Source organism: Colobus angolensis, unplaced genomic scaffold, assembly GCF_000951035.1.
Source record: "Colobus angolensis palliatus isolate OR3802 unplaced genomic scaffold, Cang.pa_1.0 Scaffold19, whole genome shotgun sequence".
In the NCBI taxonomy this organism is placed as follows: domain Eukaryota; kingdom Metazoa; phylum Chordata; class Mammalia; order Primates; family Cercopithecidae; genus Colobus; species Colobus angolensis.
In genome coordinates, this window is record NW_012115043.1 from 6,953,127 (window position 1) to 6,977,876 (window position 24,750).

At 40.9% G+C, this 24,750-nt stretch overlaps 1 protein-coding gene and 1 pseudogene across 1 annotated transcript in view; one reads left to right on the forward strand and one right to left on the reverse strand.

Annotated features, from left to right (window-relative positions):
- ZNF609 (zinc finger protein 609) overlaps positions 1–24,750 on the reverse strand; it is a 221,184-nt gene that overhangs the window by 190,043 nt on the left and 6,391 nt on the right. The gene's annotated exons all lie outside the window — the stretch shown is intronic.
- Positions 2,064–3,071, forward strand: LOC105510561 (annotated as a pseudogene).

The following is a 24,750-nucleotide window of genomic DNA, read 5'->3' on the forward strand; positions in this document are numbered from 1 at the left end:
TACTACTACTACTAATAATAATGATAATAATAATAATGTCTGGAATAATCCACTTTGCATTTGTGTAGCCTTTTCAGTGTTTTTACGTTTATCATCTCATCTTGTATTCAGCAATCCTCTGGGCAGTTCATACGGCAGCTGATAACTGACATTCATCTGGCCAAAATAGCTGGCCAAAATTAGGGACCAGGTCTAGAATATCCTCTTTCAGTACTTAATATAAAGCTATTGACTACATAGAGAGTGAACTGCCATCATGCCCATAATATCACAAAGTGCTAAATAACCTAAGTAATTCAAGTAATGGAAATAACTCATTTCTGCTGATCTAATTCCATGGTCCCACAGGAGAGCCATTGCTATTAAATGCAGTATATGTATGTTAAGTGGAATGATATACATTACAAATTAGGAAAAAGAGTAATTCTGAGGCAAATAGGAAAGAGTGATTTTGGGCTGGGCGTGGTGGCTCACGCCTGTAATCCCAGCACTTTGGGAGGCCAAGGTGGGCAGATCACAAGGTCAGGAGATCGAGACCGTCCTGGCTAACATGGTGAAACCCCGTCTCTACTAAAAATACAAAAAAAATTAGCCGGGTGTGGTGGCAGGCGCCTGTAGTCCCAGCTACTCGGGAGGCTGCGGCAGGAGAATGGCGTGAACCCAGGAGGCGGAGCTTGCAGTGAGCTGAGATCCGGACACTGCACTCCAGCCTGGGCGAAAGAGCGAGACTCCGTCTCAAAAAAAAAAAAAAGAGTGATTTTGTTCCACATGATATTGTGAGCTCAGGTCTCTTTTTCCCCTCTTCTTTCATTCCTAGCCAAGTCTCATCCTGCAAGATCTTTCTCAGATTTGAAAGCAGCTGATAAACAACTGATTCCCATGAGATGACTGTTGATAATAGCTCAAAGTATTACTTCTCTCTAGAGGTATGTGTACTTTAATAGAAAACTCAAAACCTTCAATTCCAAAGGAATTGCAGTCAAGTTAGCAGGGAATATTATACTAAAGAAGACCTCTTGGCAGTTACTCAAATCCCATTAAATAAATTCAAACTCAACAACTGTTTATTGTTATCTACCATACTGTCAGTAACAAAGATAAGACATGGTTCTTGCCCTTAAGATGCTAAGAATGGAAGAAGACCACACAGAAAATATTAGCTTTTGTTTACTGAATACCTACTAAATATTAGGCATTGACCTAACTACTTTCCATGTAAGTATCAAGTATTATACTTAGCACAGTGATTAGCAAATAATGTATGTTCAATATATTGTAGCCATGATAGTATAATTATAACCTTTGTAATTGCATTTAATCTTCACTTCTCTATAAAGTAGTTATCAGTGTTACTTTACAGATAAAAGGAAACTGAGGCCCAGAGGCTAGGTAATATGCTCAAGGCCATACAGCTATTAGGAGCCAGGATTCAGGCCCAGCACCATGGCTCATGCCTATAATCCCAGCACTTTGAGAGGCAAACATATCACTTGAGGTCAGGAGCTTGAGACCACCAGCCTGACCAACATGATGAAATCCCATCTCTACCAAAAAATTCAAAAATTAGCCAGGCACGGCGGCATGCATCTGTTGTCCCAGCTACTCGGGAGGCTGAGGTGGGAGAACCACTTGAACCTGGGAGGCAGAGGTTGCAGTGAGCTGAGATCACACCACTGCAGTCCAGACAGGGTGACAGAGTGTAAAAAAAAAACAAGGCCAGGTGGCTCACACCTGTAATCCTGGCATTTGGGAGGCCGAGGAGGGCAGATCACCTGAGGTCAGGAGTTCAAGTCCAGCCTGACCAACATGGAAAAACCCTGTCTCTACCAAAAATACAAAATTATCCAGGGGTGGTGGCGCATGTCTGTAATCCCAGCTACGCAGGAGGCTGAGGCAGGATAATCACTCGAACCCAGGAGGCAGAGGTTGTGGTGAGCCGAGATTGTGCCACTGCACTCCAGCCTGGGTAACGAGCGAAACTCCATCTCAAAAAAGTCTCTGCTCCTCCTGTTTGGCAGACAGCCGCATATTCTCTTGCACTGGCAGTGCATCCCTGTGACACCATGGGGAAGGTGAAGGTCGGAGTCAACGGATTTGGTCGTACTGGGTGCCTGGTGCACCAGGACTGCTTTTAAGTCTGGTAAAGTGGATACTGTTGCCATCAATGACCCCTTCATTGACCTCAACTACATGGTCTACATGTTCCTGTATGATTGTACACATGGCAAATTCCATGGCATTGTCAAGGCTGAGAACAGGACTCTTGTCATCAATAGAAATCCCATCACCATCTTCCAGGAGTGAGATCCCTCCAAAATCACATGGGGCGATGCTGGTACTGAGTACATCGTGGAGTCCACTGGTGTCTTCACCAGCATGGAGAAGGCCAGGGCTCACTTGCAGGGGGGAGCCAAAAGGGTCAACATGTCTGTCCCCTCTGTTGACACCCCCATGTTTGTGATGTGCGCGAACCATGAGAAGTATGACAACAGCCTCAAGATCGTCAGCAATGCCTCCTGCATCACCAACTGCTTAGTGCCCCTGGCCAAGGTCATCCATAACAACTTTGGTATCATAGAAGGATTCATGACCACAGTCCACGCCATCACTGCCACCCAGAAGACTGTAAATGGCCTCTCCGGGAAACTGTCGCGTGACAGCTGCAGGGCTCTCCAGGACATCATCCCTGTCTCTAGTGGCACTGCCAAGGATGTGGGTAAGGTCATCCCTGAGGTGAACGGGAAGCTCACTGGCATGGCCTTCCATGTCCCCACTGCCAATGCGTCAGTGGTGGACCTGACTTGTTGTCTGGAAAAACCTGCCAATATGATGACATCAAGAAGGTGGTGAAGTAGGCATCGGAGGGCCCCCTCAAGGACATCCTGGGCTACACTGAGCACCAGGTGGTCTCCTCCAACTTCAACAGCGACACCTGCTCTTCTACCTTTGATGCTGGGGCTGCCATTGCCCTCAACGACCACTTTGTCAAGCTAATTTCCTGGTATGACGATGAATTTGGCTATAGCAACAGGGTGGTGCACCTCATGGCCCACATTGCCTCCAAGGAGTAAGAACCCTGGACCACCAGCCCAGCGAGAGCACGAGAGGAAGAGAGAGGCACTCACTGCTGGGGAGTCCCTGCCACAATCAGTCCCCTACTAGACTGAATCTCCCCTCCTCACAGTCTCCATGCAGACCCCTTGGAGAGGGAGGGGCCTAGGGAGCCCTACCTTGTCATGTACCATCAATAAAGTCCCCTGTGCTCAGCGAAAAAAACAAAAAACAAACAAAAAAAGAAACAATTAAAAAACCCATAAAAAATTAAAAATAGTACTAATAAAAATTGTTTAAAAAACCCCCACCAATAAAAAAGAGCCAGGATTCTGGATCACGAGGTCAGGAGTTCAAGACCAGCCTGGCTAATATGGTGAAACCCTGTCTCTACTAAAAAATTCAAAAATTAGCCGGGCGTGGTGGTAAGCACCTGTAGTCCCGGCTACTCGGGAGGCTGAGGCAGCAGAATCGCTTGAACCCAGGAGGCAGAGTTGCAGTGAGCCGAGATCATGCCATCGCACTCCAGCCTGGGCAACAGAGTGAGATAGGAGCCTCACTCTGTGGAGCCAGGATTCAAACTCAGGCCTGTATAATTCTATAATTTGTGCTATTAACCCCTATATAATATTCACTATTTCTATAAAATTAATAGGTGTTTAATTTCATTTGGAAGTCTGAGGAACTGGCTAACAAGAATATGCTGTAAAGAGAAAGTGATATTTAAGTTGGATCCTGAATGACAAGTGGGAAAGAAAGGGGGTAAGAGTAGAGTTTGGTCCACGTTAAAAATGATGAGGGTCTGAACAAAGGAAGTGGCAACAAGTATAAAGAGGGGAAGTTACAAGAGACAAGCAGGAGATAATCTCTTAAAGAACCTCTGTGATGTACCAGATGTGAGCAGTGAGGGAAAGGTATCAAGGATGACTCACAAGTTTCTAGTTTGGGTGACTGGGTAGAAGTATTCCCACTACTAAAATTGAGAAAGTACTAGAGAAAGGAATGGAGAGAGGAGGACTTTAGGGACAAAGTATGACTTTTCTTTGAACTTTGTGAATTTGAAGTACATTTGGGACAAGTAAGCAAGGAAATCTTTCAGGCAACTGGAAATCATGGTCAAATTTAGGAAAGATGTCCGGGCAGGGAATGGATATTTGGGAGTCACTGCTATACCTACAGTAGTTTGAAATAATCATTGTGTAAGAGACTGACACATAGGTAGTACTCATGCTATCTTACGTGTACGGCTAGTCTTAACACTGAGAATATACTGAACTCTGAAAATAAGCAGGGCTGTAACATGTCCCCACAAATCAACATATGCCCAACACTTCCATCTTTACAGAAAAAAAAGATAACTGTTGGGAATGGAGTGTAACTGATACCTGAGTTCAACAACTCAGACAGCCGTTAGTCTTTTAACCCTGCATCCTCAAAATACCTGGTAAACTAGATGATCAATAAATATGTGATGAACAGAAAGCATGAATGAAGGAAGCACAAAGAATTAAACAGAATTTCCAATGTTACTCAACTTAAGTAGGGGAATGGACACTAGAAGCTAGGTGCTCTCAATCTTGTGTACTTTACATTCCAGAGGTTTCTCCAAGCCTCCTTCCTCACTTGTCCCTCAATAATTAACTTGTTCTGAAAAATATCAACATACTTTAAATCTCAAACTACAGTATAAATGTTCCCTTCAAAATCTCATATTGGACTGGGTATGGTGCCTTATGCCTGTAATCCCAGCACTTTGGGACTGCCGAGGTGGGAAGATCATTTGAGCCCAAGAGTTTGAGACTAGACTGGCAACATAGTGAAACCCTGTGTCTACAAAAACAAAACAAAACAAAAATAGCCACATGTGGTGGCATGTGTCTGTAGTCCCAGCTACTTGCAAGGCTGAGGTAGGAGGATTGCTTGAGCCTGGGAGGTCAAGGCTGCAGTGGACTGTGATTATGCCATTGCAGTAGGCTGTGAATGACAGGGCAAGACCCCATCTCTAAGAAAAAAAAAAATCCCATATTGATAAAAGTCATCTATAAAAAAGTCCACAGTTAATTAACATCATATTTAATAATTAAGACTGAAAGTTACTCCTTAAAATCAGTGAAGAAGTTAAGGGTATCTGCTCTTGCCACTTCTATTCAACATTGTACTGGAGGTTATAGTTAGAAAAATTAGGCAAGAAATAAAGAAAAAAGACATCGAGATTGTACGTAAGAAGTAAAACGATCTCAATTTGCAGATAACATGATCTCATATATAGAAAACCCTAAGGAATGCACAAAAATCATATCAGAGTCAACAAATGAATTATACAAGGTTGTAAGATACAAGATCAGTATAGACAAAACAATAGTATTTCTGTACTCTAGCAATGAATAATCCAAATATGAAATTGAAAAAACAATTCCATTTACAATAACAACTAAAAAAATAAAATCCTGAGGAATAAATTTAACAAAAGAAGTGCAAGATTTTGGTATACAACCCCTAAATGTGACTGGCTTAAAAAAAAAAAAAAAAGAAAAGAAAAAACAGGGTTGAGCACAGTAGCTCATGCTTGTAATCCCTGCACTTTGGGAGGCCAAGGCAGGCAGATCACTTGAGACCAGGAGTTCGAAACCAGCCTGGCCAACATGGTGAAACCCGATCTCTACTAAAAGTACAAAAAATTAGCTGGGCGTAGTGGCACGCACCTGTAGTCCCAGTTATTCGGGAGGCTGAAACAGGAGAATTGCTTGAAACTGGTGGGTGGAGGTTGCAATGAGCCAAGCCAAGATTGTGCCACTGTACCCCTGCCTGGGGGACAGAGTAAGACTCTGTCTCCAAAAAAAAAAGTGCAAGATTTATACACTGAAACTACAAAACATCATTGATGGAAATTAAAGAAGTTCTAAATAAATGGAAAGACATCTCATGTTCATGGATTGGAAGATTTTATATTGTTAAGTTGCAGAACTCTCCAAACTGACAGATTCAATACAATCTCCATCAAAATTCCAGCCTGCTTCTTGCAGAAATTGACAAGCTGATCCTAAAATTCATATGGAAATGCAAAGGACTCAGAATAGCCAAAACAATCTCAAAAAGAAGAATAAAGTTGAAAGACTCACAATTCTCAACACTTACTACAAAGATGAGTCATCAAGATTATAATACTGCCATACGGATAGACATGTTGATCAATGAAACAAAACTAAGAGTCTAGACAAAAGCCCATACATTTATGGTCAATTAACTTTCAACAAGGATGTCAAGAAAATCCAATGCAGGGTAAGAATAGTCTTTTCAACAACTGGTGCTAGGAAAACTGCGTATCTACATGTGAAAGAATGAAGCTGGATCTCTACTTCACACCATATAGAAAAAATAACTCAAAATGGATCAAAGACCTAAATGTGAGAGCTATAACCATAAAAATCTTAGAAGACACTAATATCCAGAATATATTCTTACAAAGACAACCTAATTAAAATATCGACAAAGAATCAGGTATCTTCAAAGGAGATATACAAGCACATAAGCACATGAAAAGATGCTCTGAATCATTAGTTATTAAAGAAATGCAAGTCAAAACCACAATGAGATATCACTTTACACCCACCAGGATGGCTATTAAACAAATGAACAATAACAAGGATTGTTGAAAGTATGGGGAAATTGGAATCCTTGTACATTGCTAGTGGGAATGTAAAATGGCACAGCCATTTACATTCTGGCAAACAGTTTGCCAGCTCCAAACAAAGTTAAACAAAGAGTTACCATATAACCCAGCAATTCTATCCCTAGGTATATAATGAAAAAAACTGAAGACATATGTCCACACAAAAACTTGTATATGAATGTTCATAGCAGCACTATCCATAACAGTCAAAATAAGGGAAAAAACCAAATATCCATCACCTGATGAATGGATAAACAAATGTGGTATATCTACATAATGGAATATTATTCAACCATAAAGAGGAATGGAGTACTGCTGATACATGCTACAAAATGAATTATGCTAAGTGAAAGGAGTCAGACACAAAAGACCACTTTTTTTTTTTTTGAGATGGAGTCTCGCTCTGTCGCCCAGTCTGGAGTGCAATGACGCAATCTTGCCTCATTGCAACCTCCACCTCCCGGGTTCAAGCAATTCTCCTGCCTCAGCCTCCCAAGTAGCTGGGACTATAGGCAAGCGTCACCATGCCCGGCTAATTTTTGTATTTTTAGTAGAGACAGGGTTTCACCATGTTGGTCAGGCTGATCTCGAACTCCTGACTTCATGATCTGCCCGCCTCAGCCTCCCAAAGTGCTGGGATTACAGGCGTGAGCCATTGTGCCCGGCCAAAGGCCACAGATTATATGACTCCACTTTACATTAAATTTCTAGAGAGACAGAAGTAGACTGCCAGGGGCTGAGGAAAATGAAGAATGAGGGTGACTACTGATGGGTACAGGATTTCTTTTTGAGGAAATGAAAATATTCTGGAATTCGTGATGTGATGGTTACACAGTTTGTGAATATAGTACAAACCACTGAATTGTATACTGAAAACAAAAAAGAAAACATGATTTCTCAATTTTTAAAAAAAACTGTATGAGGGAAAAACAAAAACAAAAATAAAAAAAACCATATAACCTGTCTAGCTAACCTCTCACAAAAAATTTTCCAGTTATCAGTTGTTAAATGGGTTCTGGAAACACTACTTTTTAAAATAATAACCAGGAAAAGGCAGGAACATTCAAGCCATCTGATAAACATGCAAAAAGCTGAAATTCTACCCACAGCTTAGGCCATCAGCCATCATTTCTCAATCTTCCATTCACATGAAATTTAAGTTTATAACATAGAAGATTTTCTTTCCTTTTCTTTTTTTTTTTTGAGACGGAGTCTCGCTCTGTTGTCCAGGCTGGAGTGCAATGGCGTGATTTCTGCTCACTTCAATCTCTGCCTCCCAGGTTCAAGCGATCCTCTCACCTCAGTCTCCCAAGTAGCTGGGATTACAAGTGTGCATCACCACACCTGGCTAATTTTATATTTTTAGAGACAGGGTTTCACCATGTTGGCCAGGCTGGTTTCAAACTCCTCACTTTAAGGGATCCTCCTGCCTCAGCCTCCCAAAGTGCTGGGATTACAGATTTGAGCTACTGTGCCCAGCCTATAATATAGAAGATTTTCAAAGATTTTCCCAGATTTCCTGAAATTCTTATGTCAGGCTCTTGGTAAAAGCCTACTATTAGGCAGTCAATTCTGATCTGATTTCTTCAAACCAAAGTGCTGACAACAGTTCCAAAGAGTAGTCTCAGAACTGCTAGCATAATTACTTTAATTGGAAGCTCTTTCTCTCCAGTTATGCAAGGAGTGTTTAGCTTTCTATAACTTATCTCAAATCAATTTTTGAGGTAAGTTTTGACCAGGTCAACATTAAGTCTTTAAAAATTGCAAAACTACTCTCCCCCTACATACTCACCACCATCAGTTTAAAAAAACCAAACACCCAGACTTCTGAAGACAATCACAAATGAAGATAAAAAATTGGTTTGAGATAAGTTATAAAAAGCTACACACAGAAGAAAATAAAATATATAATAATTTGTCATAGTATAGAATGTATACTTTTAGAGAATATAAATTAAAATATACCCTGCTAACATTTCTCCCCATTTCTGTCCTGTCAAAAGATCACTAAGGGTATGGTATGTTAAAGAAGATTTCTTTTGGAAATGCGTATACCTGATATTATAAATGTCAAAGAGTACTCTTAGACAATAGGCTGAAAGTACTGTATTCCTGCCTCATTTTAACATTTAAAAGGAACAATAAATAAATCCAAAATACATTTCTCTATTGCACCAAAATTTCCTTTTTTTTTTAACCACAAATGTATTAGAAGTTAAATCTAAACATCTATGTAAACATCGAACAGACAAAAGGTCTAGGCTGTTCAACATAGAAATCCATATAGAAAATTACACAGAAAAAAGATGGGTTTGTTTTTGTGCAACTTCCTTAACTAAAATGTTACTCCAGCAGAGGAAAAGAAAACATGAAAGACAGCCCTTTCCTTTTTATACAACTAGAAATCTCATAAGCTTATGTATTGAGCAAGCTTATCAACAAAAGTAAATTATGTTAACTGACATCACAGACACCTCTTTCCAAAGGGAAGAAAGCAGGTCAACATTAAGTCTTTAAAAATTGTAAAACTACTCTCCCCCTACATACTCACCACCATCAGTTTAAAAAAACAAATACCCAGACTTCTGAAGACAATCACAAATGAAGATAAAAAAATTGGTTTGAGACAAGTTATAAAAAGCTAAACACAGAAGATAAGTTTCATAGTCCAGGGTGAGATCACATCAATTGTAAGAAAATCTAGCAAAGCAGGGCCAAACCAGGTCAGATCTCTAATGGAAAAATTAAGGATGCTTAAAGGGACAGGGTTGAGATTCATGAGGTATAGATCATGCCCAAGCCAGTCCTGAACCAATAATCTCAGCCAGTTCCACAACATTAAAGAAATTCTTCTCTTAAGAATCTGGTAGAATGAAGTACAAGTTTTATGTTCTTCCTTTTACTTTTCTGCATTTTCCAAATTCTTTACAATAAAGCACTTACAGATTTCAATGCCAGAATGCTGAAACCTCGTTAGTAGAAAATAATCTCAAAGAAACATAAAACCAAGTGGACAGGTTGCTGTAAACTCACAAGAAAGATCAAGGCATTCTCACTTGCCAAGTAGACAGTTTGCCCTGGGGGCATTAGAGATACCAATGCTTGCACTTTGCCCAATCTTCTCTCTGACAAAATAGGCTTTTGTCTCAAGTCACCAGATGCCTCAGCATTAGTTAGCCAAGTGCCAGGGCCCTAGAGCCTAGATAACACAGCTGGAGTTTGGTACTCCTATACGGAGATTAAGAAATACTCTCCAGCCCACAACTCTATTAAGCAAACTTTGACAGCTGCCAGGGCCAGTAAAGAATAATGAAGGGACAGGGATCCAGTGGCACAGTTGCACCTCTTTCCCACACCAATACTCCTCTTCCCATTTTCCTCAGATGGCTCACTCTGCTGCCAACTCCAGGTCTTACTGGTCTCCTTAGCCATTAGGGCTGTCCATTTTAAAAAACCACACTGGCAATAATGGGCTTTTAGTAAAACTCAAACACTTCAAAATAAATTGAGAGTTCCCTGCTTAGGTTATTTTCATAAAGGTTATAAGCCTTGCTTCTACCTAAATTTCTCCTGGCTGTCATCTTGGCAGCAGAATATTAATAGGCTGTCTTAAAAGAGTTGTAAAACACTCAGTATCCAATCATTTCCTGTACCTTGAAATGTTAACACTAAGGGAAGGACAGGGAGGAAAAAATAAGGAAAGGAAAAAAAATCCTCCTCTCAGGGAAATGCCTACACCCCAGAGATCAAGTCCAAGCTCCCTCCCTACTGCATTTTCAGCCACACAAAAGCCAAAGCCAAGAACAAGCCTCCATTTATGGAGGCTTCCACAAATTTCTCTCCTCAGCCAACTCTGGAGCCAGGATGAGAGACTTTGTTGGCACATGCCAGCTCTTGTTTATGAGCTGGTTACCACCTCAAAGGCTGCTTGCCCCAAGGTCTGCCCTCTCTTTACAGGATCTTTCAAACTTCAAAAAGGGATCTTTTCTTGGACTCCTCTCAAGACATGGACGTGGGTTACTTAACCTGTTGCTTCCAGCTTGGGTGCTATCCAAGGACTTCTCTGGGAGTAGTCAACATTATCTAATATGGAACGACTTTCTACCCACCTTTACAAAGTAAAGAAGAACGGAAAGATTTTGTATTAAAAGTAAAAGCAAACACTTTCAGAAATAACTTCAGTGGCCATCAGGTAAAGATAGCAGCTGAAGTGACCAAAATCAGGTGAGCCTCTCCTTTGCTGTCACAGTGTAGCAGAGAAGGTGGGAAGAAAGATAATAAAAGAATCTCTTCGGCCGGGCACGGTGGCTCAAGCCTGTAATCCCAGCACTTTGGGAGGCCGAGACAGGCGGATCACGAGGTCAGGAGATCGAGACCATCCTGGCTAACACGGTGAAACCCTGTCTCTACTACAAAAATACAAAAAAAACTAGCCGGGCGAGGTGGCGGGCGCCTATAGTCCCAGCTACTCGGGAGGCTGAGGCAGGGGAATGGCGTGAACCCAGGAGGTGGAGCTTGCAGTGAGCTGAGATCGGCCACTGCACTCCAGCCTGGGCGACAGAGCGAGACTCTGTCTCAAGAAAAAAACAAACAAACAAAAAAGAATCTCTTCGGCTGATAATTTAATTCTGTCCTGTACCCAGAGCTTATTTCTGAAATCTTGTAATAGAAATTTCCCTTGGTTGAATTCCATATCCTAACAGCTAGGAATTGAAGAGACACTTGGAAGTCAGTCTCTCAGGCTACTTTTTGCTGTCTTCCCATTCTATCGTGAACTCTTTTCTCCCTTAATTTCACCTCACCTTTTAGAGATTTGGGGAGAATACCAGAACACGTGGGGGAAAAAATATTAGCCAAAAATTTAAGAAAATGTGAATAAAAAAATAAAAAGAAAAATAGAGATTTGGGGAGAATAAAAACTGAGACACAGGTTAGGGAGCCTGGCTAACTGCCTTTGGTTTTCTACCTTCTATGGAAACAAGATTCACAACAGAAAACTACCTATCTCATATATGTACAACTCTGCATTTTCATAAACTGAACACACAGTCATGTAAATAGCATCCATAACAATATTTTAGCAAATAGTGCTCAAACAAAAACTTTGCCCTCCAGGGGATATGTGACAGTGTCTGGGGACATTTTTGGTTGTCTTACCTTGGAGCGAATACGGTAAAGATATGGATGCTGTGAAACATCCTACAATAAACTGGACAACCCCAACAACAAAGAATTACCCTAGCCCCAAATGTCAATAGTGTTGTTGTTGAAAAATCCTGGTTACAGCAACCCAGAAACCTTCCTGTACTGCTTCTCCAGAAAGGACTTTTACCACAAAAATGCAACACTCCTTTTGCTCTGGCCCCAAGATTAGTCTTACCACTGAGCCTTTGATTATGCTATTCTCTCACTTGGCACAAGCCTTTTGCCCTCTCTCTATCACCTGTCTAATTCTAGCTTATCCCTTTGGGTCTCTATTTAACTATCAGAGAGGTTAGAGATCTCTGTCACCTCTTTTGATCAGAGATCTTCCTTGATCCTACACTATACTCTGGCCACCACTGCTATGTGTACCCACAATACCCTATGTTATCATTACTCATCAAAGTTTGTTATAATAACCAATTTATCTGTCTCCCCCATTAGAATATAAACTCCAGGAACCCGGCATGATGGCTCACACTTGTAATCCCAGCACTTTGGAAGGCCACGGTGGGTGGATCACTTGAGCCCACGGGTTCAAAACCAGCCTGGGCAACATGGTGAAACCCTGTCTCTACAAAAAAATACAAAAACTGGCCAGGTGTGGTGGCATGCGCCTGTAGTCCTAAATACTTGGGAGGCTGAGTTGGGAGGATCACTCGAGCCCAGGAGGCAGAGGTTATAGTGGGCCAAGATTGTGCCACTGTACTCCAGCCTGGGTGACAGAGTGTCTAAAAGTATATATATATATATGTATTTTTTAAAATTTATGTATCATATATATACACACACTCCACAGAGCAGAGACCACATTCAACTTCTGTTTTTTTTTAAGATGGGGTCTTGCTATGTTGTCCAGGCTGGATTTGAACTCCTGGGCTCACAGGAACCTCCCAACTCAGCCTTCCAAGTAGCTGGAACTACAGGTGCGAGCCACCATGCCTGGCTTCAACTCTTTATCCTAAGTGCCAGCACACTGCATAGCACATGGTAGTTATTTAATAATTATTTGTTGGATGAACTAAATGAGAATCCATAAACTTGGAACAGCTTGACTAGGATAGCCCTCCAACCTGGAAGTCCAGAAAAACATTAATTTTGTTATAAAGCATCCCATATAGGATCTGTTGAATCACAGGGAATTTTGTTTTGTTTTGTTTGAGACAGAATCTCCCTCCGTCGCCTAGGCTGGAATGCAGTGGCATGATCTCGGCTCACTGCAGCCTCCGCTTCCCGGGTTCAAGTGATTCTCCTGCCTCAGACTCCTGAGAAGCTGGGACTACAGGCACGCACCACCACACCCACCCAATTTTTGTATTTTTTAGTAGAGATGGATTTTCACCATGTTGACCAGGCTGGTCTTGAACTCCTGACCTCAGGTGATCCACCTGCCTCGGCCTTCCAAAGTGCTGGGATTACAGGTGTGAGCCAGTGTGCCCAGCCCAGAGGTAATTTTAAAATCAGCTAATGCTATATTATTAAAGCAAGAAGTTTAAAACTCCCAATTAAATAAGGAAGAGCCAGACAAACATTATCAAGTAAAAGGTTTCCAGAGTAAGGGTTAAAGAGAGAAGAAATTGATATAGTATAAGGGACTGCTGGAACCTGGTGAAAATTTTTAAAATCAGAATCATCCTGCGAGTTGATAAACTAAGACTGGACTTACTGTTCGGTAGCCTGACTAATTCTGGAAATGGTTCTGAAAGATATAGAAACATGTAAGCAGGATAAATGCAATTATAAGGAACCATCCCTAAGATAAGATCAATACAAGATTAACAAATATATATATATATTCTTTTTTTTTTTTTTTGAGATGGAGTCTCGCTCTGCCGCCCAGGCTAGAGTGCAGTGGCCGGATTTCAGCTCACTGCAAGCTCCGCCTCCCAGGTTTACGCCATTCTCCTGCCTCAGCCTCCTGAGTAGCTGGGACTACAAGCGCCCGCCACCTCACCCGGCTGATTTTTTGTATTTTTTTAGTGGAGACGGGGTTTCACCATGTTCACCAGGATGGTCTCGATCTCCTGACCTCGTGATCCGCCCGTCTCGGCCTCCCAAAGTGCTGGGATTACAGGCTTGAGCCACCGCGCCCGGCCAAATATATATATTCTTAATGAATGCCCAGTATATAGTGGCACCACAATAAAATCTAAGTTTTCTTTAAAAGTATTCTTTGGGTGGGCATGGTGGCTCACACCTGTAATCCAGCATTTTGGAGGGTTGAGGCAGGAGGGTCACTTGAGTTCAGGAGTTTGAGACCAGCCTGGACGACATGGTGAAACCCCATCTCTACCAAAAATACAAAAATTAACCGGGTGTGGGTGGTGGCGCATGCCTGTCATCCCAAATACTTGGGAGGCTGCGGCAGGAGAATCTCTTGAACTCAAGAGGCAGGATCGCACCACTGCACTTTAGCCTGGGCAACAGAGCGAGACTCTGTCTCAAAACAAAACAAAACACAAACAAACAAAAAAAAACCCACCTCTATGAGGTTTCTGCTTAATTCAGCAAGACTGAATAAACAAAAAACAAATACAAATAAATTTTTAAAACTAAGAAATATACTCCATGGGGGCAGGGGAATGGAAGAGATTAAAGTAGGACTGGCCTGGCCCTTTTCTGCTTCAGGTTATTAGATGTAAAACAGGAAGGAGGGTGAAATATGACTAAGGAATAAGAACAATGAGAGATCTGAACATTTTAGTTAAATATGAAAATGTCATTGGGGTTTTATTTTCCAACTATCTTCCCAGAATTTTCTCTGACCTGAATGCCACTTCAGGTTGGTAATTAACTACGAACTACAGATAGCCCTACCTAACTTGGTTTCTAAACAAGTCGATCTTTTCTTCTGTGACATGAGGACATTTACCTGCTTAGTTCTTTTTTTTTTTTTTTGAGACAGAGTTTCGCTCTTGTTGCCCAAGCTGGAGTGCAATGGCGTGATCTCAGCTCACTGTAACCCTTGCCTTCCAGGTTCAAGCAATTCTCCTGCCTAGGCCTCTAGAGTAGCTGGGATTACATGTGCGTGCCACTATGACCAGTTAATTTGTTGTATTTTTAGTAGAAATGGGATTTCACCATGTTAGCTAGGCTGGTCTCGAACTCCTGACCTCAGGTTATTCGCCTGCCTCGGCCTCCCAAAGTGCTGGGATTATAGGCGTGAGCCACCTCGCCTGGCCTTACCTGCTTAGTTCTGAGGAGGTGATTCAATGGTTCAGAGGGGACAATATTTTAAGCCTTTAAGTCTCCTCTATCCTACCCCTCCCCGCTTTAAAAAGAAGATCCATTTCACAAAGGCTGAGGGGCAAATACTAAGAGTTTCCCAAATCAATAAGCTTAAATTTCAATTTCTGGGAGCTTTGCCCTGGCCAAACTGCTTCCCAGGGAGAGGTGCATTGTGCTTTTCTTTTTCCCGAGTGATACTATATTGGCCTACACCCAGAGTCATTTTTACTCAGCTTTTCAACATGAAAACTTCTGTTTAGCCAGTCCTCCAGGGCAACTGCAATGCCTTGTCCAAGAGATGCCACCAGTCCATGCCTAAAAGCACCAAGCCTTCAAATGAGGTACACTATTCACAGCAGTGTCATCTCTAGGCAGTAACAGCAATTTTGAACTATGGGTGAAACGTCTCACCGTCAAAAAAAAAAAACAAAAAACACTCACCGTCAAAGGCAGTATAGTAGTTTTTCAAGATACAGACAATGCTGTACCCAGACTATAATGAATATCCAAGGTAGAACATATGAAAATGACTGCTTTTTCCTGGTTATTTTTATTTGAGAAGAAAGGAGGAGTTCTTCCTAAATCTGCATAACTAAATATAATTCCATTTGCTTAAGACAAGACCAACAACAAATGTAAAATGTTATTTCAGAAATAAAAACAACAACAAAAAATTAAAGCAGGATAAAAAAAAAAGGCTGGGTGCAGTGGTTCACACCTGTAATCCCAGCACTTTGGGAGGCCGAGGTGGGAGGATCACTTGAACCCAGGAGTTCGAGGCCAGCCTGGCCAATACGGTGAAACCCATTACTACAAAAAATACAAAAATTAGCCAGGTGTGGTGGTACATGCTTGTAATCCTAGCTACTGGGGTGGCTAAGGCAGGAGAATCACTTGAACCCGGGAGGTTGCACTGAATCCAGATCGCACCACTGCACTCTAGCCTGGGACGACAGAGTGCGGCTCCGTCTCAAAAAAAAAAGAAAAAACCAAGCATGGTTTAAGCTGGGTTCAGTAGTGCAGGCCTATAGTTCCAGTTAGGAGGCAGAGGTGGGAGAATTGCTTCAGCCCAGGAGTTCAAGTCCAACTTGGGCAACGTAGTGAGACCCAGTCTCTTAAAAAAAAAGGGCATAGTTTAGGTAGAATCTAAAGGTGAAAGTGAGAAAAGGCTAGAAGGTGAAAGGTATACCTCAAAGGACCTACCAAAAGGCAATGGGCCTAAGAAAGCGAAACTAGGCTTAGAAATATTTATGTTGGTAAGAGGAGAACAGCTCTGCCTACATGATAGTTCTGTTCAATTACAGAAATAAAGGGAAGGAATTTGTGGGCACTGTGAGGAACATGAAGGTTGGGACTGAAATGTAAATACTATAATAATCATTACATTAAGCTATATTCATTCCATGGACCCAAAGCTTCCACTACATAGAGAATCTGGATCCTAAGATCTGCTCTATTGTCATAAAATACCTTTGTATACTAAATGGATAATATTTAACATTATAAAATCAACTATATTAACTGGCAAAAAAAGAAAGGAAGGAACAAAAACCAATTTGAATGGTTTGGGCCTCATAGCTGTTCTGCTTGAGTATATGCTTTGGAGGAAGCCAGAGACAGGAGATTTGAACTGGCTTTTTTTTTTTGGGGGGGGGGGCTCTTGCTCTTGCCCAGGCTGGAGTGCAGTGGCGTGATCATGGTTCACTGCAGCCTCAACCTCCTAGGCTCAAGTGATCCTCCCGCCTCAGCCTCCCAAGTAGCTGGGACCACAGGTGCGTATCACCCCACCCAGTTAATTTTTTAGTTTTTTGTACAGACAGGGCCTCCCTATGTTTCTCAGGCTGGTTTTGAACTTCTGAGCTCAAGCGATCCTCCCACCTTGGCCTCTTGAAGTGCTGGGATTACAGGTGTAAGCCACCATGCCCAGCCAATTGGCTAATTCCTTAAATCTGGTTTCCACTCCCATGTGCCTCTCATAATATAAGCATTTTACTAGGCTTAGGGTGATTCTAGTATTCACAAATACATATTTTTCATTAATATAGTCTAGCTCTCACACAAGTCAGCTCTTATGTGGGGACCTCAGCTGAAGAAATAATGGCTTGTCTCAATGCTAAAGAAAAAACTGATTGTGTTCAATTCATGGAGCCTGTATGTCAATCTTCAAGAAATCATCCTAAGAAATTCTGCAGGTAATTTCTGACTGAGTGCCTCACATCTTGACTTTAGAACCTAATCCCTGTAAGAGATGGGAAAGGACAGGAGAGATACTAGAAGCCAACAAAAATGAAAGAATTTCTCAGTCTCTTCTTTCTCAAATTGTAATAAGCAATCAGCTTGTTTGATTTCAAATCCCTACATTCTCAATCCAAGCACATATGTACAAGCAAAATGAAAAATGCCTTATGGCATATTTTATTTAAAACAGACACTCTACCAGATGTTTAAGAATCTGCATAGTGATGAAATTAAGATCTAGTCTAATATGGTGTATATAAATGTGTAGTCACTTTGTGTGATGAGTTTTTCCCCACATTTGCCAATTTTTTCTCCTCCTACTCACAGTGGTATATGAATTTGAGATACTCCAAAACCTAAAAAAAATCCATCTAAAGTACAGATTAATACAAATTCTGAGAACATAGGTAATGCATGTACCAGTACTAAAAACTATACTTAAACTTCTAAATTTTTATATTAAAGTATTTATTATTTAAATTTTATGAGAATTTAAGGTTATGTAATTATTATTTTGGTTAAAGTATGACATACCACAATGTTTTCTAGTATGAGTTTGCTATGCTTATTACCTGGATGAGGAAACAATCTGCACACCAAACCCATGTGACACACAATTTATCCATCTAACAAACCTGCAACATGTATCCCTAAACCTAAAGGTTTTTTTAAAAAAAGTATGTGTTTGCTGCACAATTAGGTATGTGTTCATCTCTGATAACAATTAGCATTCTAATTACTCTTCTCCAGGCATAAGACTTAAAATCTCAGCAAGGAAATACTTTATACCCCAAAACATTAATGCTCTTTTTGATTTCAAAGAAATTGTATTTATTTAAAAAAAAATCAACAACAAAGAACTAAGAAATAAGGGACTTGCTCTATTTCTGTGACGCAATATTTCCTCTTCCTAAAACAGCATGTTTACTTTGAATGCATCCAGAAGCAGACTCAGGAATAAAGTCTTTTTTGTATTGCTACATTATTTTATTTTCGAATGTCATGAATTTCCAGAAAATTAGGAACACCTATTACCCAATATAAGCACAGAAATACATTTACAAACCAATGAGAAAAGAGACTGGTTTTGGATTAGCTATAAATTTTAATTATCCAAATCTGTCTCCTGCCCCTTTCTAATCTACATAGAAAACAAGCACAAATAGCCTATATGTGGCAAATACATCTACTCATAAGAATTTTCCTTAAATTTGCCTTAAAAATTCTGAAACAATAATTTAAAACTGAATTAGTAACATAGATATGGATGCTCTACCTTAAAGGCTGTCAGAAATTCAATAATTAATTATCCTAATTAAGGTCATAATGAGAAATCAGGTTCATTATAGTTGAATTCCAAAATGCCTGACCCCAACATAAGCATCCTGTAGACTGAGCAATGAAAAAGAAGAGTCCTTTTCACATGACAGTGATTTTTAACTAAGAGGAACATTACACGCACCTGTTGAACTTAAAAAATAAAAATTAAAAAAATAAGCGGGGTGCGGTGGCTCACACCTGTAATCCCAGCACTTTGGGAGGCTGAGGCGGGTGGATCACGAGGTCAGGAGATCAAAAGCATCCTGGCCAACATGGTGAAATCCTGTCTCTACTAAAAATACAAAAATTAGCTGGGTGTAGTGGAGTGTGCCTGTAATCCCAGCTACTTGGGAGGCTGAGGCAGGAGAATCGCTTGAAACCAGGAGGCAGAAGTTGCAGTGAGCCAAGATTGCACCACTGCACTCCAGCCTGGCATCAGAGCGAGACTCCGTCTCAAAAAAAAAAAAAAAAAAAAAGTACAGGCTTGGAGACTCCAGCCCCAAAGATTTTATCCAGTAGGACACTTACACTTTGTAAAACCTCCAGAAGTGACTCTGATATGCACCCTAAGCTAAGATGTCTCACGACCAAGAAACTCTGCAACCTGAATGTTAATTTCTATAACAGTGTGCTGATTTGGTTGATCTAAATATGATGACTATGTATACCTCCTTTTTTTTTTTTTTTTTTTTTTTGAGATGGAGTTTCACTCTTGTTGCCTAGGCTGGAATGCAATGGCCTGTTCTCAGCTCACTGCAACCTCCTCCTTCCAGGTTCAAGCAATTCTCCTGCCTCAGCCTCCCAAGTAGCTGGGATTACAGGCACACTCCACCACGCCACCATGCCTGGCTAAGTTTTTGTATTTTTAGTAGAGATGGAATTTCACCGTATTGGCCAGGCTGGTTTCAAACTCCTGACCTCAGATGATCCACCTTCCCCGGCCTCCCAAAGTGCTGGAATTACAGGTGTGAGCCACCATGCCCGGCCTCTATACCTCCTTTCTACAACACTCTGTTATCTTTCACTAAGGTCTGATTCAGTGCAGAGCTAAGTATGACTTCTGAAGAAACAAAAAGGAAAAAAAAAAGGGACACATAAGCCAGGAAATATCAACTCTGAGCTGGGTGAGTTAGGTACCAGTTTATAAAAACTTTTTACAGTTAAGGAACCAAAAAACAACAACAACAAAAAAACAAAAAAAAAAATCAATCAATGCTGTGTGGAAACCTGTAAAATAAAATAATAAAAGATAAAAATAAAAATAAAAAAGAACTCATTACCCCAAGAAAGGATTTAATGCCCAGGTCTGGCTTATCAAAACATAATCTAGTATTTGCCACCAGGGCTGTAACCCAGTAATCTTAAATTTAAAAAGCAATTAGAGTATTTCACAGGTGCACAAATTGTCATGTCCCAATGGACAACAAACATTTCAGGGTAAAAACTGACCACCTCAAAACATCTAAAAACTGTCTTTTTTATTTCCTCACAAAAAAGTAGTAGCCTCCTTTTAAGCACAGGACATACATTCAAAAACGCCCAGTAGATGTCTGAAATGGCAGATATTATCGAACCCTACATACACTAGGTTTTTTTCTTTACATACGTACCTATAATAAAATTTAATTTATAAATTAGACACAGTAGTAAGAGCAGGTGTGAGCAGTAAGACACAGGTTGTGAGCATGGTGGCTTACACCGTAATCCCAGCACTTTGGGAGGCTGAGGCAGGGGAATCACTTGAGCCCAGGAGTTTCAGACCAGTCTGGACAACTAGCAAGATCCCAATTGTATAAAAAATTTTAAAATTAGCCCGACATGGTGATATATGCCTGCAGCCCCTGCTACTTGGAAGGCTGAGGCAGAAAGATCACTTGAGCCCAGGAGTTTGAGGCTGCAGTGAGCTGTGATCATACTACTGCACTCCAGCCTAGGCAACAGAGGGAGACCCTGTCTGTTAAAAAAAAAAAACAAAAAAACCCAAAAAACAAAAAACTAAAACTATAAAAACAAATTATAACAATGTGTTGTAATGAAAGTTGTGTCAATATGGTGTCTTTTTCTTTCTCTCTATCAAAACACTGTTCTGTACTCACCCTCTTTGTGATGATGTGAGATGATAAAATGCCTACGTGATGAGATGAAATGGGGTGAATAGTGTTTAAAACTTAGTGATTTATTTATCTCTGGAATTTTCCATTTAATATTGTCACATGTTGGTTGACTGAGGGTAACTGAAATCACAGAGAGCAAAAACAAGGATAAGTGGGGGACTACAGTACCTCAATCCTCATTCTTCTCTTGACTGTTCTGGCTACCTCAGCTAATCCCTTCAAAAGGCTAAAGTCTGTACCTTACAAGGATTAGCAGAGAGAGGAAAGAAACTTCCTATACGAAAACAATCATGTTATCTTCATTTCAATCCTTAGGAAAATAATTCAGAAGAAGCTGGTTATATCCAAAGAAACTGACCTTAATGGAGAATAAACAAAAGCCATGGTTCTCAACCTGAGATCAGCCCTCTGCCAAAAGAAGTCCAACAAACACTTCCAAACTGACCAAACAACAAAACCCCAAACTTCAATGCCTCTAAATGCTCTGAATCAATCTCTCCCTCAAGCCTTCTTGGAAATCAGTAGGAGCTGGAATATTAGCTATCATAAATTCATTATTTTCCAAAGCCTTCAGAGGATTAATTCTTCAAAGTCTCTAAGGATATCCTTTCTCCTTAATTTCACAATGATCTCGCACTGTTACTAAGAACAGTAACATCAGCAACAACTAACATTTATTGGTTACTTACTATAATGCTAGGCACTGTGCTGTGTGCTTAACATCTTTTTATCTCATTTAATCCTCACAATAACCCTATGAAGTCAGTACTATTATTTACTTCCTCCATTGAGATGAGAAAAGTGGGTCTTTTTTTAATATCTTTTCTGCTCTTCTGCTCTGAAAGTCCCAAACCCTTAGATATTCGTTCCAATTCTAGGTTCCTGTCAGTTTGTCCACAAAGAGCTAAAGATATATACGGATATCACTCAAAGAAGAGAAAAAAACCATACCTACTGCCCAGTGTTACATTTTACCCTTTCAAGTTTTTGGAAATTTCAATTTCACTATTAAGAGGGACGGGTGCTCTACAATAGTAGATATCAAACTTTAGTGTGTATCACAATCAACAGGACCGCTAATGTTAAAATGCAAGTTGTTGGGTCTCAGCTGGGCACAGTGGCTCACGCCTGTAACCCCAACACTTTGGGAGGAGGCCAAGGCAGGAGGATCGCTTGAGGTTAGGAGTTCAAGACCAGCCTGGACAACATAGTGAGACCCCGTCTCTAAAAAAATTTTAAAATTAGCTGGGTGTGATGGCACACACTTGTAGTCCCAGCTACTGGGAAGGTAGGAAGTGAGGTAGGAGAATCACTTGAGCATGGGAGGTTGAGGCTGCAGTGAGCCTTGATTGTGCCACTGTATTCCAGCCTGGGCAACAAAGTAAGACCCTGTTTCAAAAGAAAAAAAAAATTTGCTGGGTCTCAAGTCTAGAGCGTCTAACTTTAGGGCCTGGGAAGAGGTCTGAGATCCAAATTTTTATCAAATTCTCAGATGCTGCTGATACAGGGCCCACTAATTTATATGAAGGGAAAAGGAAGTAATCCCCTCTCACCTTAGCTATCACCTCATGTAAAGACACTTCTCTACAGAGTACTTTCAACAAGACAGACACTTAGGGTTTAAAACACCTCCAGGGTCTGAAAGCTTAAAGATTTCTTTCTTTTTCTTCCCCACTTCACACCAAGGCTTCAATGGCATCACTAACATGAAGGTACATGAAATCCAGAAAAAGGAAAATTAAGGACAGAATGTTTGTAAACTTTGCTAAGAACTTCTTACCGCTCACATTTTACTTCAGCCTGAAGTCTTTCCTTTAGGCCTCCTTGAGCAACAGATGCCAAAAGAAAAGTAGATTCCTTTGTAATACCAACCCCCAAAACAAGGATGGGCTCTTAAAATATAACAGAGCTTTGCCCTATGAACAGAAAATCTCAAAATGCTCCAAATTTCTCCTTAGTTCACCTTAGCTATCACAAAGGTCTCTCTTTTATCACACTATCCTTCATCTCAAAAGAGCCATTGCTCTTACCCAGGACTGACTCAAAGTCTACACTTTCTTAGGCAGCTTAAATATTGATTATGTCAATGTCATCTAGGATGAATGACTTTAGGGAATAGGATTTGTTAAAAATGTCTCCTTGGTCAGCCAGGAAAGGTTCTTCTGTGGGTGCTCTGAACCATGACTAAACTGTACTGAGAGAAATATATTTTAAAATATTAATATGGTCTGGCACCTTCCTGATGCTAATGGTTCCAGGCCCACCCCAATGGCACAACTGGGAAATTAACTGAAGAGAAAAGCCATCTTCCCTCTGCTCTCTACTTTCAGATGCTCCTCCTCCACAGCTTTGCCATGCACAGACTCATTCTATACATATACACAGAGATAGGACATGTTCATACACACAAATAACTCTCCACAGGAACTGAAAATCAAAGCCTAACCCCATGGTTTTTAAGTGAGCAAGTCCAATTTCCTTCTTTGTAGCTCTTGACACATGCTGGCTGGGAGCCGTCTGGATTTTTTCTGCCTTGTTCCTGCACCAGAAGGCTCTGCACTGCAGGTCAGGGGATGATAAGGAAATGAACAGTGTAATTTCCAAGGCCTCTGAACACAGCCCTGTCAGCAGCTCTGGAGGTGGGTTACTCAAGCATGGCTTGAAGAGTGAAAACCACAGAGAGAGGGCTCAGACAGCCAGCAGTGGCAGGATCTCAGCTGTGTATGTTACTGCCACCTCCAGCCTGAAAGCCCAAGCCCTGCTGCCTCCCTGGATGAGCTCTGCTGGTAAAAGCTCTTATACCCAAATGGCAAAAATACAAGTTCACACTGGGGGAGGAAGATTAAGGGCTAAGACTTAGATTTTGTTCCACGCACTCTTGTGTAGAAACAAAAACACTTAGTGCTACTCCTGTGTCCGTGAGATTGCATATGCTGGCAAAACTAGTAACATCCATCCAACATACCCAAACCCACACCAGGGATATGGCCAGAAAGGAAGCTCAATTCATATCGAAGTCTGAAATTCAACATATGAAGTCTGAAATTCAACAGGCCACTTCAATATGCCCTAAGCTAATTTTTGGTCTTCCCCCCACCTCCAACTATAAATATCAGGGGCTTTAGAACACATCACCACCATGAAAATTTCCCGGCCTAGATTTTGAACTTCTTCAGACCATAGTGCTAAAAATCTTAGCTAACATGTTTATCTGTTCATACTGGGATTCCTGTAAAGTGGAATGTTATGTATTTCAGTACATTATTGCCTAAAACAGACTAAAACCACTTTCCACTCAAACTGCATTTTTCTTTTTTCTAATATTTATTGAATGCTTCCCAAGTGCCAGGCACTAAGTGTCTTATATGAATTAGCTAACTTAATCTAAAGACGTACTTAGTAAGGTCGGGTGTGGTGGCTCACGCCTGTAATCTCAGCACTTTGGGAGGCCAAGGTGGGTGGATCACTTGAGCCCAGGAGCTCGAGACCAGCCTGGCCAACAAAGTGAAACCCTGTCTCTACTAAAAATACAAAAATTAGCCAGGCGTGGTGGTGCATGCCTGTAATCCCAGCTACTCTGGAGGCTAAGGCAGAGGTTGCAATGAGCAAAGATTGCACCACTGCACTCCAGCCTGGGCAGCAGAGTGAGACTCCTTCTCATAAATAGATAAATAAATACAAACTTATGTAGGTGCTGTTTCTCTCATTTTGCAGATAAGAAAACTGAGGAAGAACAATTAAGAAACTTGGTCAAGCTCACTCAGTAAGTGCAAAGGTAGGATACAAAGCCAGGTAGTCTGGCTCCAGAGTTCACACTTTTTAAAAAATTTATTATTTTTTTGAGATGAAGTCTCACTCTGTTGCCCAGGCTGGAGTGCACTAGTGTGATCACAGCTCACTACTGCAAACTCAACCTCCCAGGCTCAA